Raw genomic sequence first — 15,522 nt, forward strand, 5'->3', positions numbered from 1 at the left:
TAGTTAAGAGAACTATTTAATAGTTACCTAGTTAAAATAATAACAACATTTACCTGTAAAATAAATCCTAACCTAAGATATAATTAAACCTAACACTACCCTATCAATAAAATAATTAAATAAACTACCTACAATTACCTACAATTAACCTAACACTACACTATCAATAAATTAAATAAACACAATTGCTACAAATAAATACAATTAAATAAACTAGCTAAAGTACAAAAAATAAAAAGAACTAAGTTACAGAAAATAAAAAAATATTTACAAACATAAGAAAAAATATTACAACTATTTTTAAACTAATTACACCTACTCTAAGCCCCCTAATAAAATAACAAAGCCCCCCAAAATAATAAATTCCCTACCCATATTCTAAATTTAAAAAGTTACAAGCTCTTTTACCTTACCAGCCCTGAACAGGGGCCCTTTGCGGGGCATGCCCCAAGAAGTTCAGCCTCTTTTGCCTGTTAAAAAAACATACAATACCCCCCCCCCAACATTACAACCCACACCCACATACCCCTAATCTAACCCAAACCACCCTTAAATAAACCTAACACTAAGCCCCTGAAGATCTTCCTACCTTGTCTTCACCATACCAGGTTCAACCGATCCGTCCTGGCTCCGATATCTTCATCCAACCCAAGCGGGGGCTAGACATCCACTGAAGAAGTCCAGAAGAGGGTCCAAAGTCTTCCTCCTATCCGGCAAGAAGAGGACATCCGGACCGGCAAACATCTTCTCCACGCGGCATCTTCGATCTACTTCCATCCGGTGCGGAGCGGGTCCATCTTGAAGCAGGCGACGCGGATCCATCCTCTTCTTCCGATGTCTCCCGACGAATGACGGTTCCTTTAAGGGACGTCATCCAAGATGGCGTCCCTCGAATTCCGATTGGCTGATAGGATTCTATCAGCCAATCGGAATTAAGGTAGGAATTTTCTGATTGGCTGATGGAATCTAGCCAATCAGAATCTAGTTCAATCCGATTGGCCGATCCAATCAGCCAATCAGATTGAGCTCGCATTCTATTGGCTGATCGGAACCAGCCAAATAGAATGCGAGCTCAATCTGATTGGCTGATTGGATCAGCCAATCGGATTGAACTTGATTCTGATTGGCTGATTCCATCAGCCAATCAGAAAATTCCTACCTTAATTCCGATTGGCTGATAGAATCCTATCAGCCAATCGGAATTCGAGGGACGCCATCTTGGATGACGTCCCTTAAAGGAACCGTCATTTGTCGGGAGACATCGGAAGAAGAGGGATGGATCCGCGTCGCCTGCTTCAAGATGGACCCGCTCCGCACCGGGATGGAAGAAGATCGAAGATGCCGCTTGGAGAAGATGTTTGCCGGTCCCGGATGTCCTCTTCTTGCCGGGATAGGAGGAAGACTTTGGACCCTCTTCTGGACTTCTCAGTGGATGTCCTAGCCCCCGCTTGGGTTGATGAAGATATCGGAGCCAGGACGGATCGGTGAACCTGGTATGTGAAGACAAGGTAGGAAGATCTTCAGGGGCTTAGTGTTAGGTTTATTTAAGGGTGGGTTTGGGTTAGATTAGGGGGTATGTTGGGTGGTGGGTTTGTAATGTTGGGGGGGGGGGGGTATTGTATGTTTTCTTTTACAGGCAAAAGAGCTGAACTTCTTGGGGCATGCCCCGCAAAGGGCCCTGTTCAGGGCTGGTAAGGTAAAGAGTGCTTGTAACTTTTTAAATTAGAATAGGTAGGGAATTATTTATTTTGGGGGGCTTTGTTATTTTATTAGGGGGCTTAGAGTAGGTGTAATTAGTTTAAAATTGTTGTAATATTTTTCTTATGTTTGTAAATATTTTTTATTTTCTGTAACTTAGTTCTTTTTTATTTTTTGTACTTTAGCTAGTTTATTTAATTGTATTTATTTGTAGCAATTGTATTTAATTTATTTTATTGATAGTGTAGTGTTAGGTTAATTGTAGGTAATTGTAGGTAGTTTATTTAATTATTTTATTGATAGGGTAGTGTTAGGTTTAATTATATCTTAGGTTAGGATTTAATTTTACAGGTAATTTTGTATTTTATTTTAACTAGGTAACTATTAAATAGTATTAACTATTTAATAGCTATTGTACCTGGTTTAAAATAAATACCAAGTTGCCTGTAAAATAAATATTAATCCTAATAATAGCTAAAATATTTTATAATTTATATTGTAGCTATATTAGGGTTTAATTTACAGGTAAGTATTTAGCTTTAAATAGGATTAATTTATTTAATAAGAGTTAATTTATTTCGTTATATGTAAATGATATTTAAGTAGGGGGGGTGTTAGTGTTAGGGGTTAGACTTAGCTTTAGGGGTTATACATTTATTAGAATAGCGGTGAGCTCGATCGGAAGATTAGGGGTTAATAATTGAAGGTAGGTGTCGGCGATGTTAGGGAGGGCAGATTAGGGGTTAATACTATTTATGATAGGGTTAGTGAGACGGATTAGGGGTTAATAACTTTATTATAGTAGCGCCTCTAGGTCAGGCCGCTCGGCAGATTAGGGGTTAATAAGTGTAGGCAGGTGTCGGCGACGGTGTGGGGGGCAGATTAGGGGTTAATAAATATAACATAGGGGTCGGCGATGTTAGGGGCAGCAGATTAGGGGTACATAGGGATAACGGAGGTTGCGGCGGTTTACGGAGCGGAAGATTAGGGGTTATAACTGTAATGCAGGGGTCAGCGATAGCGGGGGGCGGCAGAGTAGGGGTTTAATAAGTGGTAAGGTTAGGGTGTTTAGGACTTGGGGTTCATGTTAGGGTGTTTAGGTGCAGACGTAGGAAGTGTTTCCCCATAGGAAACAATGGGGCTGCGTTAGGAGCTGAACGCTGCTTTTTTGCAGTGTTTAGGTTTTTTTTTCAGCTCAAACAGTCCCATTGTTTCCTATGGGAGAATCGTTGCACGAGCACGTTTGAGGCTGGCCGCGTCGTAAGCAACTCTGGTATCGAGAGTTGCATTTGCGGTAAAATGCCCTACGCTCCTTTTTTGGAGCCTAACGCAGCATTTGTTTTTAACTCTCGATACCTAGAGTTAAATTTATGTTGCGGCCAGAAAAAAGCCCGCGGAGCGTTAACAGCCCTTTTACCACCGAACTCCAAATCTAGGCCAGTGTGAGATATAAGACTTGCTATGCAAATATGGTTTAATCAAACACTCAAATGGAATACAGATCCTGTAAAGATAGAATACATAAATGTAAAGACATTAAAAATCGGACGTCTCCGATATAATAAAACACAAGTTTAAATAAAAACAAATGACTACTGTTGCCAATATGATAGACTATGTCTCTGTATCAATCAGATAAAATGTATGGGCCCTCAAAATGATCACAAGACATGGATCAGTTCCAGGTAAGATTTACCCGTATTACCTTCTAATGTACCAGGGTATTTCCCTTGCTATACATGCAAGGCCTGTCAGCACAGCTCTAAAAAAAACTCCTTAAAAATTCCATCTACAGGAGAAATGATTCCAATAAAAGAACTCATTTGATGCACGACAAAATGGGTCATATATGCACTTCAATGTACATGCAATTTAATATATTTTGGGGAAACTAAAAGGATGTTAAAAGATAGGATTAGAGAGCACCTTTTATGTATAGAGAAAGAAAAAGAGGACACCAGACTCTATAAGCATTTCAAAGAAGTGCATAAAGGGAGAACAAAAGATCTAGCTTTCTGGGGAATACAACATATCAAATGCCATTGGAGGGGAGGTAACATAGATAAATTATTATGTATAAAAGAAGCAGAATATATATATAGATACGACACTTTATATCCAGCTGGTCTGAACTTGGAACTAGACATTTCACCCTTTGTTTTAGACTAATGTTATAGTCCGAGAGTTTTCTCTTTCTTTTTCTTTTAGAATATATTTTCACTTTCACCCCCCTTGTCCCCTATTGAATAGTAATACACTTATGAATTAGTAGCCACACATTATAAAAGGCTATTCACACACTTTTTCAACATTGGGTATATATTTTTTGAACCTTATCACAGATTTTTTGTGATATTCAAGCGTAATAGTCACTGCTACTTTTAATTTTATTTTTATTTTTATTTTAGATAAAAAAAAAATTTATTCATAATTCATCACACAAATTCAGCGTAATTACATACGCACATATATATATTTCTTGCACATAAGCGGGTAAAAACCGCAGTCTATTTTCCTTATTTTTATATTTAGCATACACATATGCATATTTTTTGCACTTAAGCGGGTAAAATCCGCAATCTATTACTCTTATTTTTATATTTAGCACTTTTTATAAGATTGACAATTACTAAGTGAGATATTTTTGTGGTGTCATTTTAGTAACATTACTTCTTTAATGTTAGTGCACACAAGCGGTTCAACCTAAGTGGAGTCAGACTTTTTGATGTTTAATATGTTAGAAAGATCTGTCCTCAAATTTATATAAGAACATAGTTATCTATACATATGGTTTTCCTGTTATAATTTTTTCAGTAAGAATGTCTGTTTTTAGAAAACTCCTGTTGTCTTTCTATCTGAGTTGCCAATACTGTTGCCAATAGATCAACTGTAGTGAACACACCTGTTATACTAATTGATTCAACCTGACCAATAGGTATAATTCTGGACTGTTTAAAAGGTAGCTGTGACTGGAGCAAATTCATCTTGAGAAAGCCCTGTAAGAGGGAGAAACACGTTGATGATAAGCCACAGCTATCCTGTACTTTATTCAACACCTATAAGGACTCTAATACTCTTTTGAAGTACAAGGTTTTCAGCTAAATCTACTTTGCTGTATGCAAATCTACAGAGAGCACTAGGACCGCATTGGGAAAAGATACGTTCTTAAGCCAAGCCGGTTCTAAGATTCTGCATCGAAGCCTGTGGGCTGCAAGAAGGTCTGAAAGAGAGATCTGGATGTAAGTTAACCCTGCATGCTGTTCTGCACTAAGAGTGGCGATATTTCACTTCTTCTATCTACAATATAGCGGCCGCTATACTTCGTCTGTTAGTTATCCTGACCAATAGGATTTTCCTTTGGAGACAACGCCTCCCGACCAGTGACGTTACGGGACACGCAAACGCCTCACGGAGGTGTTTTCATACAAACAGACGGTACATTAGAAGGTAATACGGGTAAATCTTACCTGGAACTGATCCATGTCTTGTGATCGTTTTGAGGGCCCATGCATTTTATCTGATTGATACAGAGACATAGTCTATCATATTGGCAACAGTAGTCATTTGTTTTTATTTAAACTTGTGTTTTATTATATCGGAGACGTCCGATTTTTAATGTCTTTACATTTATGTATTCTATCTTTACAGGATCTGTCAGCCGTAAAGGACCAGCCCAGGATTCAACCCAACTGCTAGCGTGAAAAGTAAAAACACACGCTAGCACACTGAGAAATATCCAGGACGTGACCCACTCAGGATTGATGAAAGCAAATGTCCTTTTAAGAAGATAAATAAAACTAAGTGAAATTACTTTTAGCAAGTGATAAATAAATGTCCTTTTAAGCAGGAAAGCAAACAAACAGATATTCCTTTTTGCAGGTCTGGATAATGCAAATGTCCCTTTAAGCAGGTTAGCAAATAAACAGAGATTCCTTTTAGCAGGTCTGGATAAAACAAATGTCCCTTTAAGCAGGTTAGCAAACAAACAGAGATTCCTTTTAGCAGGTTTGGATAAAGCAAATGTCCCTTTAGGCAGGTTAGCAAACAAACAGAGATTCCTTTTAGCAGGTTTGGATAAAGCAAATGTCCCTTTAAGCAGGTTAGCAAAACAAACAGAGATTCCTCTTAGCAGGTTTGAATAAAGCAAATGTCCCTTTAAGCAGGTTAGCAAACAAACAGGAAGATCTTCCTCTTATTAGATATGAATAAAGCAAATGCCCCTTTAAGCAGGTTAGCAAAACAAACAGAGATTCCTTTTAGCAGGTTTGAATAAAGCAAATGTCCCTTTAAGCAGTTGAGCAAACAAACAGAAAGGTCTTCCTCTTATTAGATTTGAATAAAGCAAATGTCCCTTTAAGCAGGTTAGAAAAACAAACAGAGATTCCTTTTAGCAGGTTTGTCAAAGCAAATGTCCCCTTAAGAAGGTTTAGCAAACAAAACAATGGAGTATTCTTAGCAGCAGGTTTGATTAAGCAAATATCCTCTTCAGCAGAATTAGCAAACAAACAGAAGTATTCTTTGCAGCAGGATTGTTTTAGCAAATATCCCCTTAAGCAGGTTTAGCAAACAAACAGAGATATAATCAGGCAAGGAGATTCTGGCAAGGGAGAAGGAGACATAAGGGGAAGTGAAAACAAACGGGCCCCGAGTAAGATCTCCCACCGAGATTTGAAGGCAGGGAGACTCTGACGTCAGGAGGAGTGCCAGATACCGCGTCACGTTGCTAGGCAACGTGACGTGATACAGAGGGGATCCGTGAGCCGCGGCGACACAGCAATGAGCAGATCCGAAGCATGACAGCACCCCCCCCTCAAGGACCCCTCCGGGGGACAGGACCAGGCCTAGCAGGATAAGCTTTGTGAAAGGCCCTAATCAAAGCAGGGGCGTGTACATGTCGGGCGGGTTCCCAAGTCCGCTCTGTGACTGGATAACCCTTCCAATGGATGAGATAGTATAGTTTCTTGCCACGAAGTTTGGAATCCAGAATGTGAGCAACCTCAAACTCAGGCTGTCCCTGTACCAAGAGAGGTGGAGGCTTGGGCAGAGACTTAGAAAATCTATTAGATCTCACCGGTTTCAGGAGAGAAACATGGAAAACAGGGTGAGCTTTGAGAGTCTTGGGAAGAGCAACTCGGTATGCAGTAGAACAAACTTGACCCAGTATTCGGAAAGGACCCACATATCGCGGTCCCAATTTAACAGAAGGTTGTTTGAGATGAAGGTGATGAGTAGAAATCCAAACCTTGTCTCCAGGACGATAAACAAACAGAAGTATTCTTTGCAGCAGGATTGTTTTAGCAAATATCCCCTTAAGCAGGTTTAGCAAACAAACAGAGATATAATCAGGCAAGGAGATTCTGGCAAGGGAGAAGGAGACATAAGAGCATTACTCACACAGGTCCGGTCCGGAAAGAAGGGGAAGTGAAAACAAACGGGCCCCGAGTAAGATCTCCCGCCGAGATTTGAAGGCAGGGAGACTCTGACGTCAGGAGGAGTGCCAGATACAGCGTCACTTTGCTAGGCAACGTGACGTGATACAGAGGGGATCCGTGAGCCGCGGCGACACAGCAATGAGTGGATCCGAAGCATGACAGGATCTGTATTCTATTTGAGTGTTTGATTAAACCATATTTGCATAGCAAGTCTTATATCTCACACTGTGTTTATTATTGCACCTTTAGCTTTTTTAGCGCTTCTCCTATATTTTTGTTCTTTGTGTATGATTGCCCCATAGATCTTCTCCAAGGGGCCCCAATTCCCTTTGGATGCATTTATCCTTTATCTAAAATAGAACTACAAATTTTAAAAGAGTATATTGAAGAAAACCTTCAGGAAGGGTTTATCAAACCATCCAATTCACCTGCCGGGGCTGGTATATTCTTTGTCAGCAAAAAAGATGGAGGACTTCGCCCCTGCATTGATTTCAGGGATCTCAACGCCATTTCTGACAAAAGCAAAAACTCATTACCACTTATCCCAGAGCTCATGAATCGACTCAGATCAGCAGTCATTTTTAGTAAGATTGAGCTAAGAGGTGCTTACAATCTTGTAAGAGTAAGAAGAGGAGACAAATGGAAAACCACCTTTCGTTCACGCTATGGACACTATGAGTATACTGTGATGCATTTTTGGCTTATGCAAATGCCCCTGCTACCTTCCAGTGCTTTGTCATTGACATTTTTCATGACATTCTGGATATCTTTGTGGTAGCTTACCTTGATGATATTCTCATTTACTCCTCTTCTGAAGAACAACATTATGAGCATGTGAAAACTGTATTATTCCGTCTAAGAAGCAATAATCTATATGCAAAACAGGAAAAGTGCATCTTTAACACTATGTCAGGGGAATTCCTAGGCTTCATCCTGACTCCTGGAAAAATATGTATGGACTAATCAATTGGCCCACTCCGGACAGTAAGAAGGCCATACAACATTTTGTGGGCTTTGCAAATTTTTATAGAAGGTTTATAAGGAACTTTTCTCGTATTATCCAACCCATGACAGCTCAAACCTCAACTAGCCTTTGAGAATCTAAAATATCTCTTCACCTCCTCGCCTATCCTTGTTGTGCCTGAGCCACAACAACCCTTTTATGTTGACAGAGATTACCTCTATCAAGTGGTTTTTTAGTTCTCTCACTAGCAGACAGAATCTATGATGTTGGGGACAGAGAACTACTTGCCATAAAGACAACATTTGAAAAATGGATACACCTTCTGGAGGGAGCTGATCACCCTATTACTGTGTATACAGACCACAAAAATTTGGAATATCTACGTACAGCCCACAGACTTAGAGCCAGACAAGCCCGATGGGCGCTCTTTTTTAGTCATTTTCATTTTATTGTCACATACAATCCTGGAGCCAAAAATGGTAAAGCAGATGCTCTATCCCGCATTGAAGAAGCAGAAAAAATAGAGTCTGAACAAACCACTATCCTACAGCCTAAGCACTTTTTAACCAATAAAGCCTCTTTATGGGACACAATCCATCAAAAGACTTTTAACCTCAAATCTACCCTTGATCCATCTGAAGCATCTACAAAGCATCCTTAGTACCAGATTCAGGACAACAGGGCGGTAGTGCCATCTTCTATTGTTCCTGAAGTACTACATTATTTTCATAATATTCCATTAGGAGGATATGGTGGCATACACAAAACTCAAGAATTAATTAATCTACAGTTCTGGTGGCCCGGTGTACAAAAATACAAATTCTTATATACAATTTTAACCTGTCTGTGCAGTAAACAAGGACTCACAACAAGCTTCTGTTGGTCTGTTGCAACCACTTCCTGTTCCCAAAATACCCTGGACCAGCATAACCATGAACTTTATAGTTGATTTACCCTCTGCTCAAGGCTACACTTCTATCTTAGTAGTGGTTGACCAGTTTTCTAAGTTAGGTGATTTTGTTGCTGCAAAAGGCATGCCTGATGCCAACCAAACAGCTACCATTTTTCTCCAAGAGATCTTTCATTTACATGGCTTACCAGAGACTATTGTATCTTATAGAGGTTTCCAATTTACCTCCAAGTTCTGGACTGCCTTTTGTAAAAAGTTTTCATGTCCAGCGAGCACTATCTACTGCCTTTCACCGGAGTTCACAATCCAGACCCTTGAACAATACCTATGATGTTATACCACAACATTACAAGATGACGGGGTCCAATACCTTGCATTGGCAGAATTTTTTTTATAATAACCAAGTTCATAGATCTACATCCATGTCTCCTTTCCTGTGTATTTATGGGTATCATCCAACTATATTACCAGGCTCTCCTCTCCAAAGTTCAGTACCAGCTGCTGATCAATGCCTATAAGAAGCTCAAAATAAATTCTCCATTGTAAAGGAGAGATTAGTAGAGGCTCAACAACAATACAAACACTATGCTGATAAGAAAAATGTTCTAATCCTGAGTATCAAGTAGGGGATAAAGTATATTTATGTACAAAAAGAGGGGTGTCCCTTAGGCGCCTGAATACGGAGGCAGGGGGTGGTAATGATATACTTCGGATTGAGTACTTCAAAAATGTATTATACAATAGGTACAAGTAAATCACATAACTAATGAGAACAATATAAAAATTTTAAAATATGATCATGGATCCATGAAACTATATAAATCGATAATATAAGCTTTAAAACCGATATTGTAAAATGCTTAAAATACTTAAAATAGGAAATATACTTGATGATATGTTCAGTAAAACAATATAACAATATAGTCCAACACAGGTGTCTAGCCCTGGTGTCTAACCCACGGCGGGGTTAGATGGTGAAAAAAGTGAAACGTGCAAACAAGGGGATTAATATGGAATAGTTCGTGTTGCTCCTATAGTGGTTAGAATGTCTGTATCGTTAAAGTTGGAGAAATTGGACGCAGCAGCACTTCAAGGTTGGGGTGTGACCGTTAAATTTTGAGTGCGACGTGTAGAAAAGCAAGGTGTAGAGCTTGTGGTTTATCCAAAAAATGCTGTTGAATGTGTGCTAACAGTGGAGCAAAGAAAAATAACTGAAGCAAAAATAATCCTGGTGGGTGATGGTGTGTATAGTACAAAAAAAAATGAGAAATCGAAAAACAAAATAAGTGAGAGAATCAAAAATTAAAAATAGACACAATATTCACAAATCTTAAAAGTGATATTCGTGAAAAAGTGTGAGAGGGGAATGTGGATTAACACATTGAAAAATAAGTGGAATAGAAAAATAGGTAAAAGTTAAAAATCAAAAATGAAATGTCTTGATAAAGGCCTAGCACGGGCCGAAACGCGTTGACTGGATGGTAAGCCTTGTTTCAATATTCTCATCTCGGTAAAAACGTTATTGGGCAATGTTGTTGTTCTTTTTTTCCTTTTAGGTCACCATTGGATTTTCAAGATTTTTAAGACACTTTTTTGAGAACCCTATATAGCCACTGGCTATTTATCACCAAATTGAGACATTTCATTTTTGATTTTTAACTTTTACCTATTTTTCTATTCCACTTATTTTTCAATGTTTTAATCCACATTCCCCTCTCACTTTTAAGATTTGTGAACATTGTGTCTATTTTTAATTTTTGATTCTCTCACTTATTTTGTTTTTCGATTTCTCATTTTTTTTGTACTATACACACCATCACCCACCAGGATTATTTTTGCTTCAGTTATTTTTCTTTGCTCCACTGTTAGCACACATTCAACAGCATTTTTTGGATAAACCACAAGCTCTACACCTTGCTTTTCTACACGTTGCACTCAAAATTTAACGGTCACACCCCAACCTTGAAGTGCTGCTGCGTCCAATTTCTCCAACTTTAACGATACAGACATTCTAACCACTATAGGAGCAACACGAACTATTCCATATTAATCCCCTTGTTTGCACGTTTCACTTTTTTCACCATCTAACCCCGCCGTGGGTTAGACACCAGGGATAGACACCTGTGTTGGACTATATTGTTATATTGTTTTACTGAACATATCATCAAGTATATTTCCTATTTTAAGTATTTTAAGCATTTTACAATATCGGTTTTAAAGCTTATATTATCGATTTATATAGTTTCATGGATCCATGATCATATTTTAAATTTTTTATATTGTTCTCATTAGTTATGTGATTTACTTGTACCTATTGTATAATAAATTTTTGAAGTACTCAATCCGAAGTATATCATTACCACCCCCTGCCTCTGTATTCAGGAGCCTAAGGGACACCCCTCTTTTTGTACATAAACCTTTATTTGATGGTAACTAGGTACCACCACCCTCAGGCTTATAGGGGCTAGGTTGGCGCGGACCAACAACTCTTTGATAAAGTATATTTATTTACCTCTCATCTTTGACTTACTCTGCCTTCCAGGAAATTAGGTCCTCATGCTATTGGACCTTTCACCATTGACAAGATCATATCCCCAGTTGCAATACGTCTTCAATTACCATCTTCCTATTATATTCATCCAGTTTTTCATGTCTCACTTCTCAAACCAGTAATACCAGATCCATTCCCATCCCGTACCTGTCATGGTGGATGGATCAGAGGAATATAAAGTTTAAGAGATCCTGAATGCCAGAAACCATAGAGGAAAATTAGAGTACTTCATCCACTGGAAAGGATATGGACCTGATGAAAGAAGTTGGGTACCAGCATCAGAGGTCCATGCTCCAGCACGCATTTAAGATTTCAAGAAGAAACATCCTAACCATCCTGCTCACAATCATTCCCAGAGGTTACGCCTAAAAAGGGGGCACTGTCAGGGTCCTTATCTTACCGCAGCCACTTGTTGTAGCGAATACAGGGCCTCCGGTGGTCCATCTCGGCATCCCACGTGGAGAGACGGCGAGACCAGTCTGACTAGCAGCTATAGTTGCAGCCTTCTAGGTGCACGCTGCCGCATGCTTTCTAGATTTAAAGAGCCTATGACTAATTGCAAGAGCTCCCACCTGGTAAACACAGGTGTGTGAGTCCCTATTTGCTTGCTGTTTCTGATTCCGTGTTATCCCTGTTTCCTCTGCTGTGATACCTGTGTATGCTTACCTTACTGCTGAGATCAAAAACCTCTGCTGTGATATCTGTGTATGCTTACCTTACTGCTGAGACCAAAGACCTCTGCTATGATACTTGTGTATCCTTACCTTGCTGCTGAGACCACAGACCTCTGCTGTGATGCCTGTGTATGCTTACCTCTGCTGTGATACCTGTGTATGATTACCTTGATGCTGTGACTAAGCATCTCTTCTGTGATACCTGTGTATGCTTATCCTGTTCGTGAAACCAAGCATCTCTGCTGTAATTCCTGAGTATGCCTACCCTGTTCCTGTAGATTATACAAGAAACCTCACCAACAGTACCCGCTGGGTACTCTGTGCTTGTTAAAAAAACCTGTGCTTAAAAGTGTTCCTTTGCAAAGACTTTATTTGATATTTATCAGGTTGGATTATAACCTTAATTGCTTTACCTGTTGTTTCCTTGCATTACTTCAGTAAATTTTGTTCAAGAAAAGACTTTCTTTGTTTTGGATTTCCATTCATGCATACTGAGTTCCACACACCTCCCCTCATCCTCACAGTTGTAAGGTTAGGTAATTGTTTTTTTCTTTTAATATAAAAGAGCTGTTAGCTTTGAGACAATGCCCTGAAAAAGGCATTTTTAAGGGCTATCGTATCGGTAGTTTATTTTTAGATTAGGTTTTTTGGGGGTTTTTTGGAGTGTTTTTTGGTGGGGGGGTTATTAGAATAGTAATATTTTATTTAATTTTTTTGGATAATTTTGTTTATTATTTTTTGTAATGTAGCTTTTTATTTTTTGTCATTTTAGTGTTTATTTTTTGTAGTAATGGTATTATATTTATGGTTATGTTAGGATTTATTATTTTTGGTATTGTTAGTTTTTTTTGGTAATGTAGGATTTTTATTTTTTGTATTTTTTTAACAAGTTATCGGCTAGATTACGAGTTTTGCGTTATTAGTGAAAAAGCCTCATAACACTGCTTTTTCACTACCGCTGCTATTACGGGTCTTGTCAGAATAGATGTACCGCACACTTTTTTGGCCGTAATGCAACGTAACTACCGCACCTTTCAAAAAGTCCTTTTTCAATGGGACTTCCATAGCGCCTTTATTACGAGTTTTGCCTGGGAGGCCAAAAAGTGAGCGGTACAGCCTATACCGTCAAGATTTGTACCGCCATCTAAAGTCAGTAGTTATGGGTTTTGCGTTACAAAGCTGTAGCATAAAACTCATAACTAAAGTGTTAAAAAGTACACTAACACCCATAAACTACCTAGTAACCCCTAAACCGAGGCCCTCCCACATCGCAAACACTATAATAAAAATATTAACCCCTTTTCTGCGGCTCCGGACATCGCCGCCACTATAATAAACATATTAACGCCTAAACCACCGCACTCCCGCATCACAAACACTAATTAAAAATTATTAACCCCTAATCTGCCACACCCAACATCACTGCCGCCACTATACTAAAGTTATTAACCCCTAAACCTAACCCTAAGTCTAACCCTAACACCCACTAACTTTAATATAATTAAAATAAATCTAAATAAAAATTACTATCATTAACTAAATAATTCCTATTTAAAACTAGATACTTATCTATAAAATAAACCCTAAGCTAGCTACAATATAACTAATAATACATTGTAGCTATCTTAGGTTTTAGTTTTATTTCACAGCTAAGTTTGTATGTGGAAGGCCAGAGGTTTAGGGGTTAATAACTTTAGTATAGTGTTGGGGGAGTCAGATTATGGGTTAATACGTGTAGGTAGGTGGTGGCGACATTGGGGGCGGCAGATTAGGGGTTAATAAGTGTAATGTAGGTGGTGGCGATGTCGGGGGCAGCAGATTAGCGGTGTTTAGACTCGGGGTTTATGTTAGGGTGTTAGGTGTAAACTTTACTTTTCTTTCCCCATAGGAATCAATGGGGCTGCATTACGGAGCTTTATGCTCCTTTATTGCAGATGTTAGGCCTTTTTTTAGCCGACTCTCCCTATTGATGTCTATGGGGAAATCGTGCACGAGCACGTAAAACCAACTCAAAGCAGCTATGGTATTTGTGTGCGGTATGGAGCTCAATGCTGCCATATTGCCCGCTAACGCCGGGTTTTTGCAAACCTGTAATAGCAGCGCTATTAAAGGTGAGCAGTGGAAATAACTTGCAAGTTATTACCGAGCCGCTCCTAACGCAAAACTCGTAATCTGACCGAATGTTAGGTATTTTCTTAGTTTAAGCTTAGGTTTTAATTTTGTTTCACAGGTTAAGTTTTTATTTTGTATAAGGTAGTTTATTTTTACTTTAATTTAGGTGTATTTTAATTTTGGTAAAGTTAGGGGTTGTTAGGCTTAGGAGTTAATAGTTTAATGTAGGTGGTTGTGATGTGGGGGGATGGTGGTTTAGGGGTTAATAGGTTTATTTAGTAGTTGCGATGTGGGGGATGGAGGTTTAGGGGTTAATAGGTTTATTTAGTAGTTGCAATGCGGGGGATGGTGGTTTAGGGGTTAATAGGTTTATTTAGTAGTTGCAATGCGGGGGATGGTGGTTTATGGGTTAATAGGTTTATTTAGTATTTGCATTGTGGGTGGATGGCGGTTTGATGGCGGTTTAGGGGTTATTATACTAGGGGCTTATGTTACAGTGTTTTTTTTACACCTTTCTTTTTCTCCATAGACTTCAATGGAGAATGTGAAAATGTGACACCGATTTCCCAATCGCAGGTGTCAGGTTTTTTTCCAACATTTTTTCTCCATTGATCTATACGGGGGAATACGTGCACGCCAAGTCAGAACTTGGTTTGTGTGTGGTACGCGGTTTTGAAATATGTAATGGCAACGCAATGGAAATGAAAAACTCAAAATGCACTGAGATAAGAGGCGGCCTTAAAGGGCTTAGAAATTGGCATATGAGCTTACCTAAGTTTAGCTTTCAACAAAGAATTCCTGAAAACAAATGAAAAAAGAAAATTGGAAAATTGTTTAAAATTGCATGCCCTATCTGAATAATGAAAGTTTTTACTTGTATAAAAATATATGAAATATAAGTTATGTTTCATATAATCATGCAAAGTGAGGAGAGAAGTATTATATAACTTTAAATTTTTGCAGAAATATCTAAATCCTAATTGGTCAGACAAAGTGTTGTATACAAGATGCAGATGTAAAAAAACTGAGGGAAAACTAAATATTAAGAAATATAGCACTTAAAACAAAAAAAAAATATAATAAGTTTATTATTTGGAACACTTGTTCAGACAGTATCTCATAGTGGTTTTTATGAATAATCTGCGTTTTTTTTTTTTTTGTTTTTTTTTAAATATTATGCA

This window comes from Bombina bombina, chromosome 4, assembly GCF_027579735.1.
Source record: "Bombina bombina isolate aBomBom1 chromosome 4, aBomBom1.pri, whole genome shotgun sequence".
NCBI lineage: Eukaryota > Metazoa > Chordata > Amphibia > Anura > Bombinatoridae > Bombina > Bombina bombina.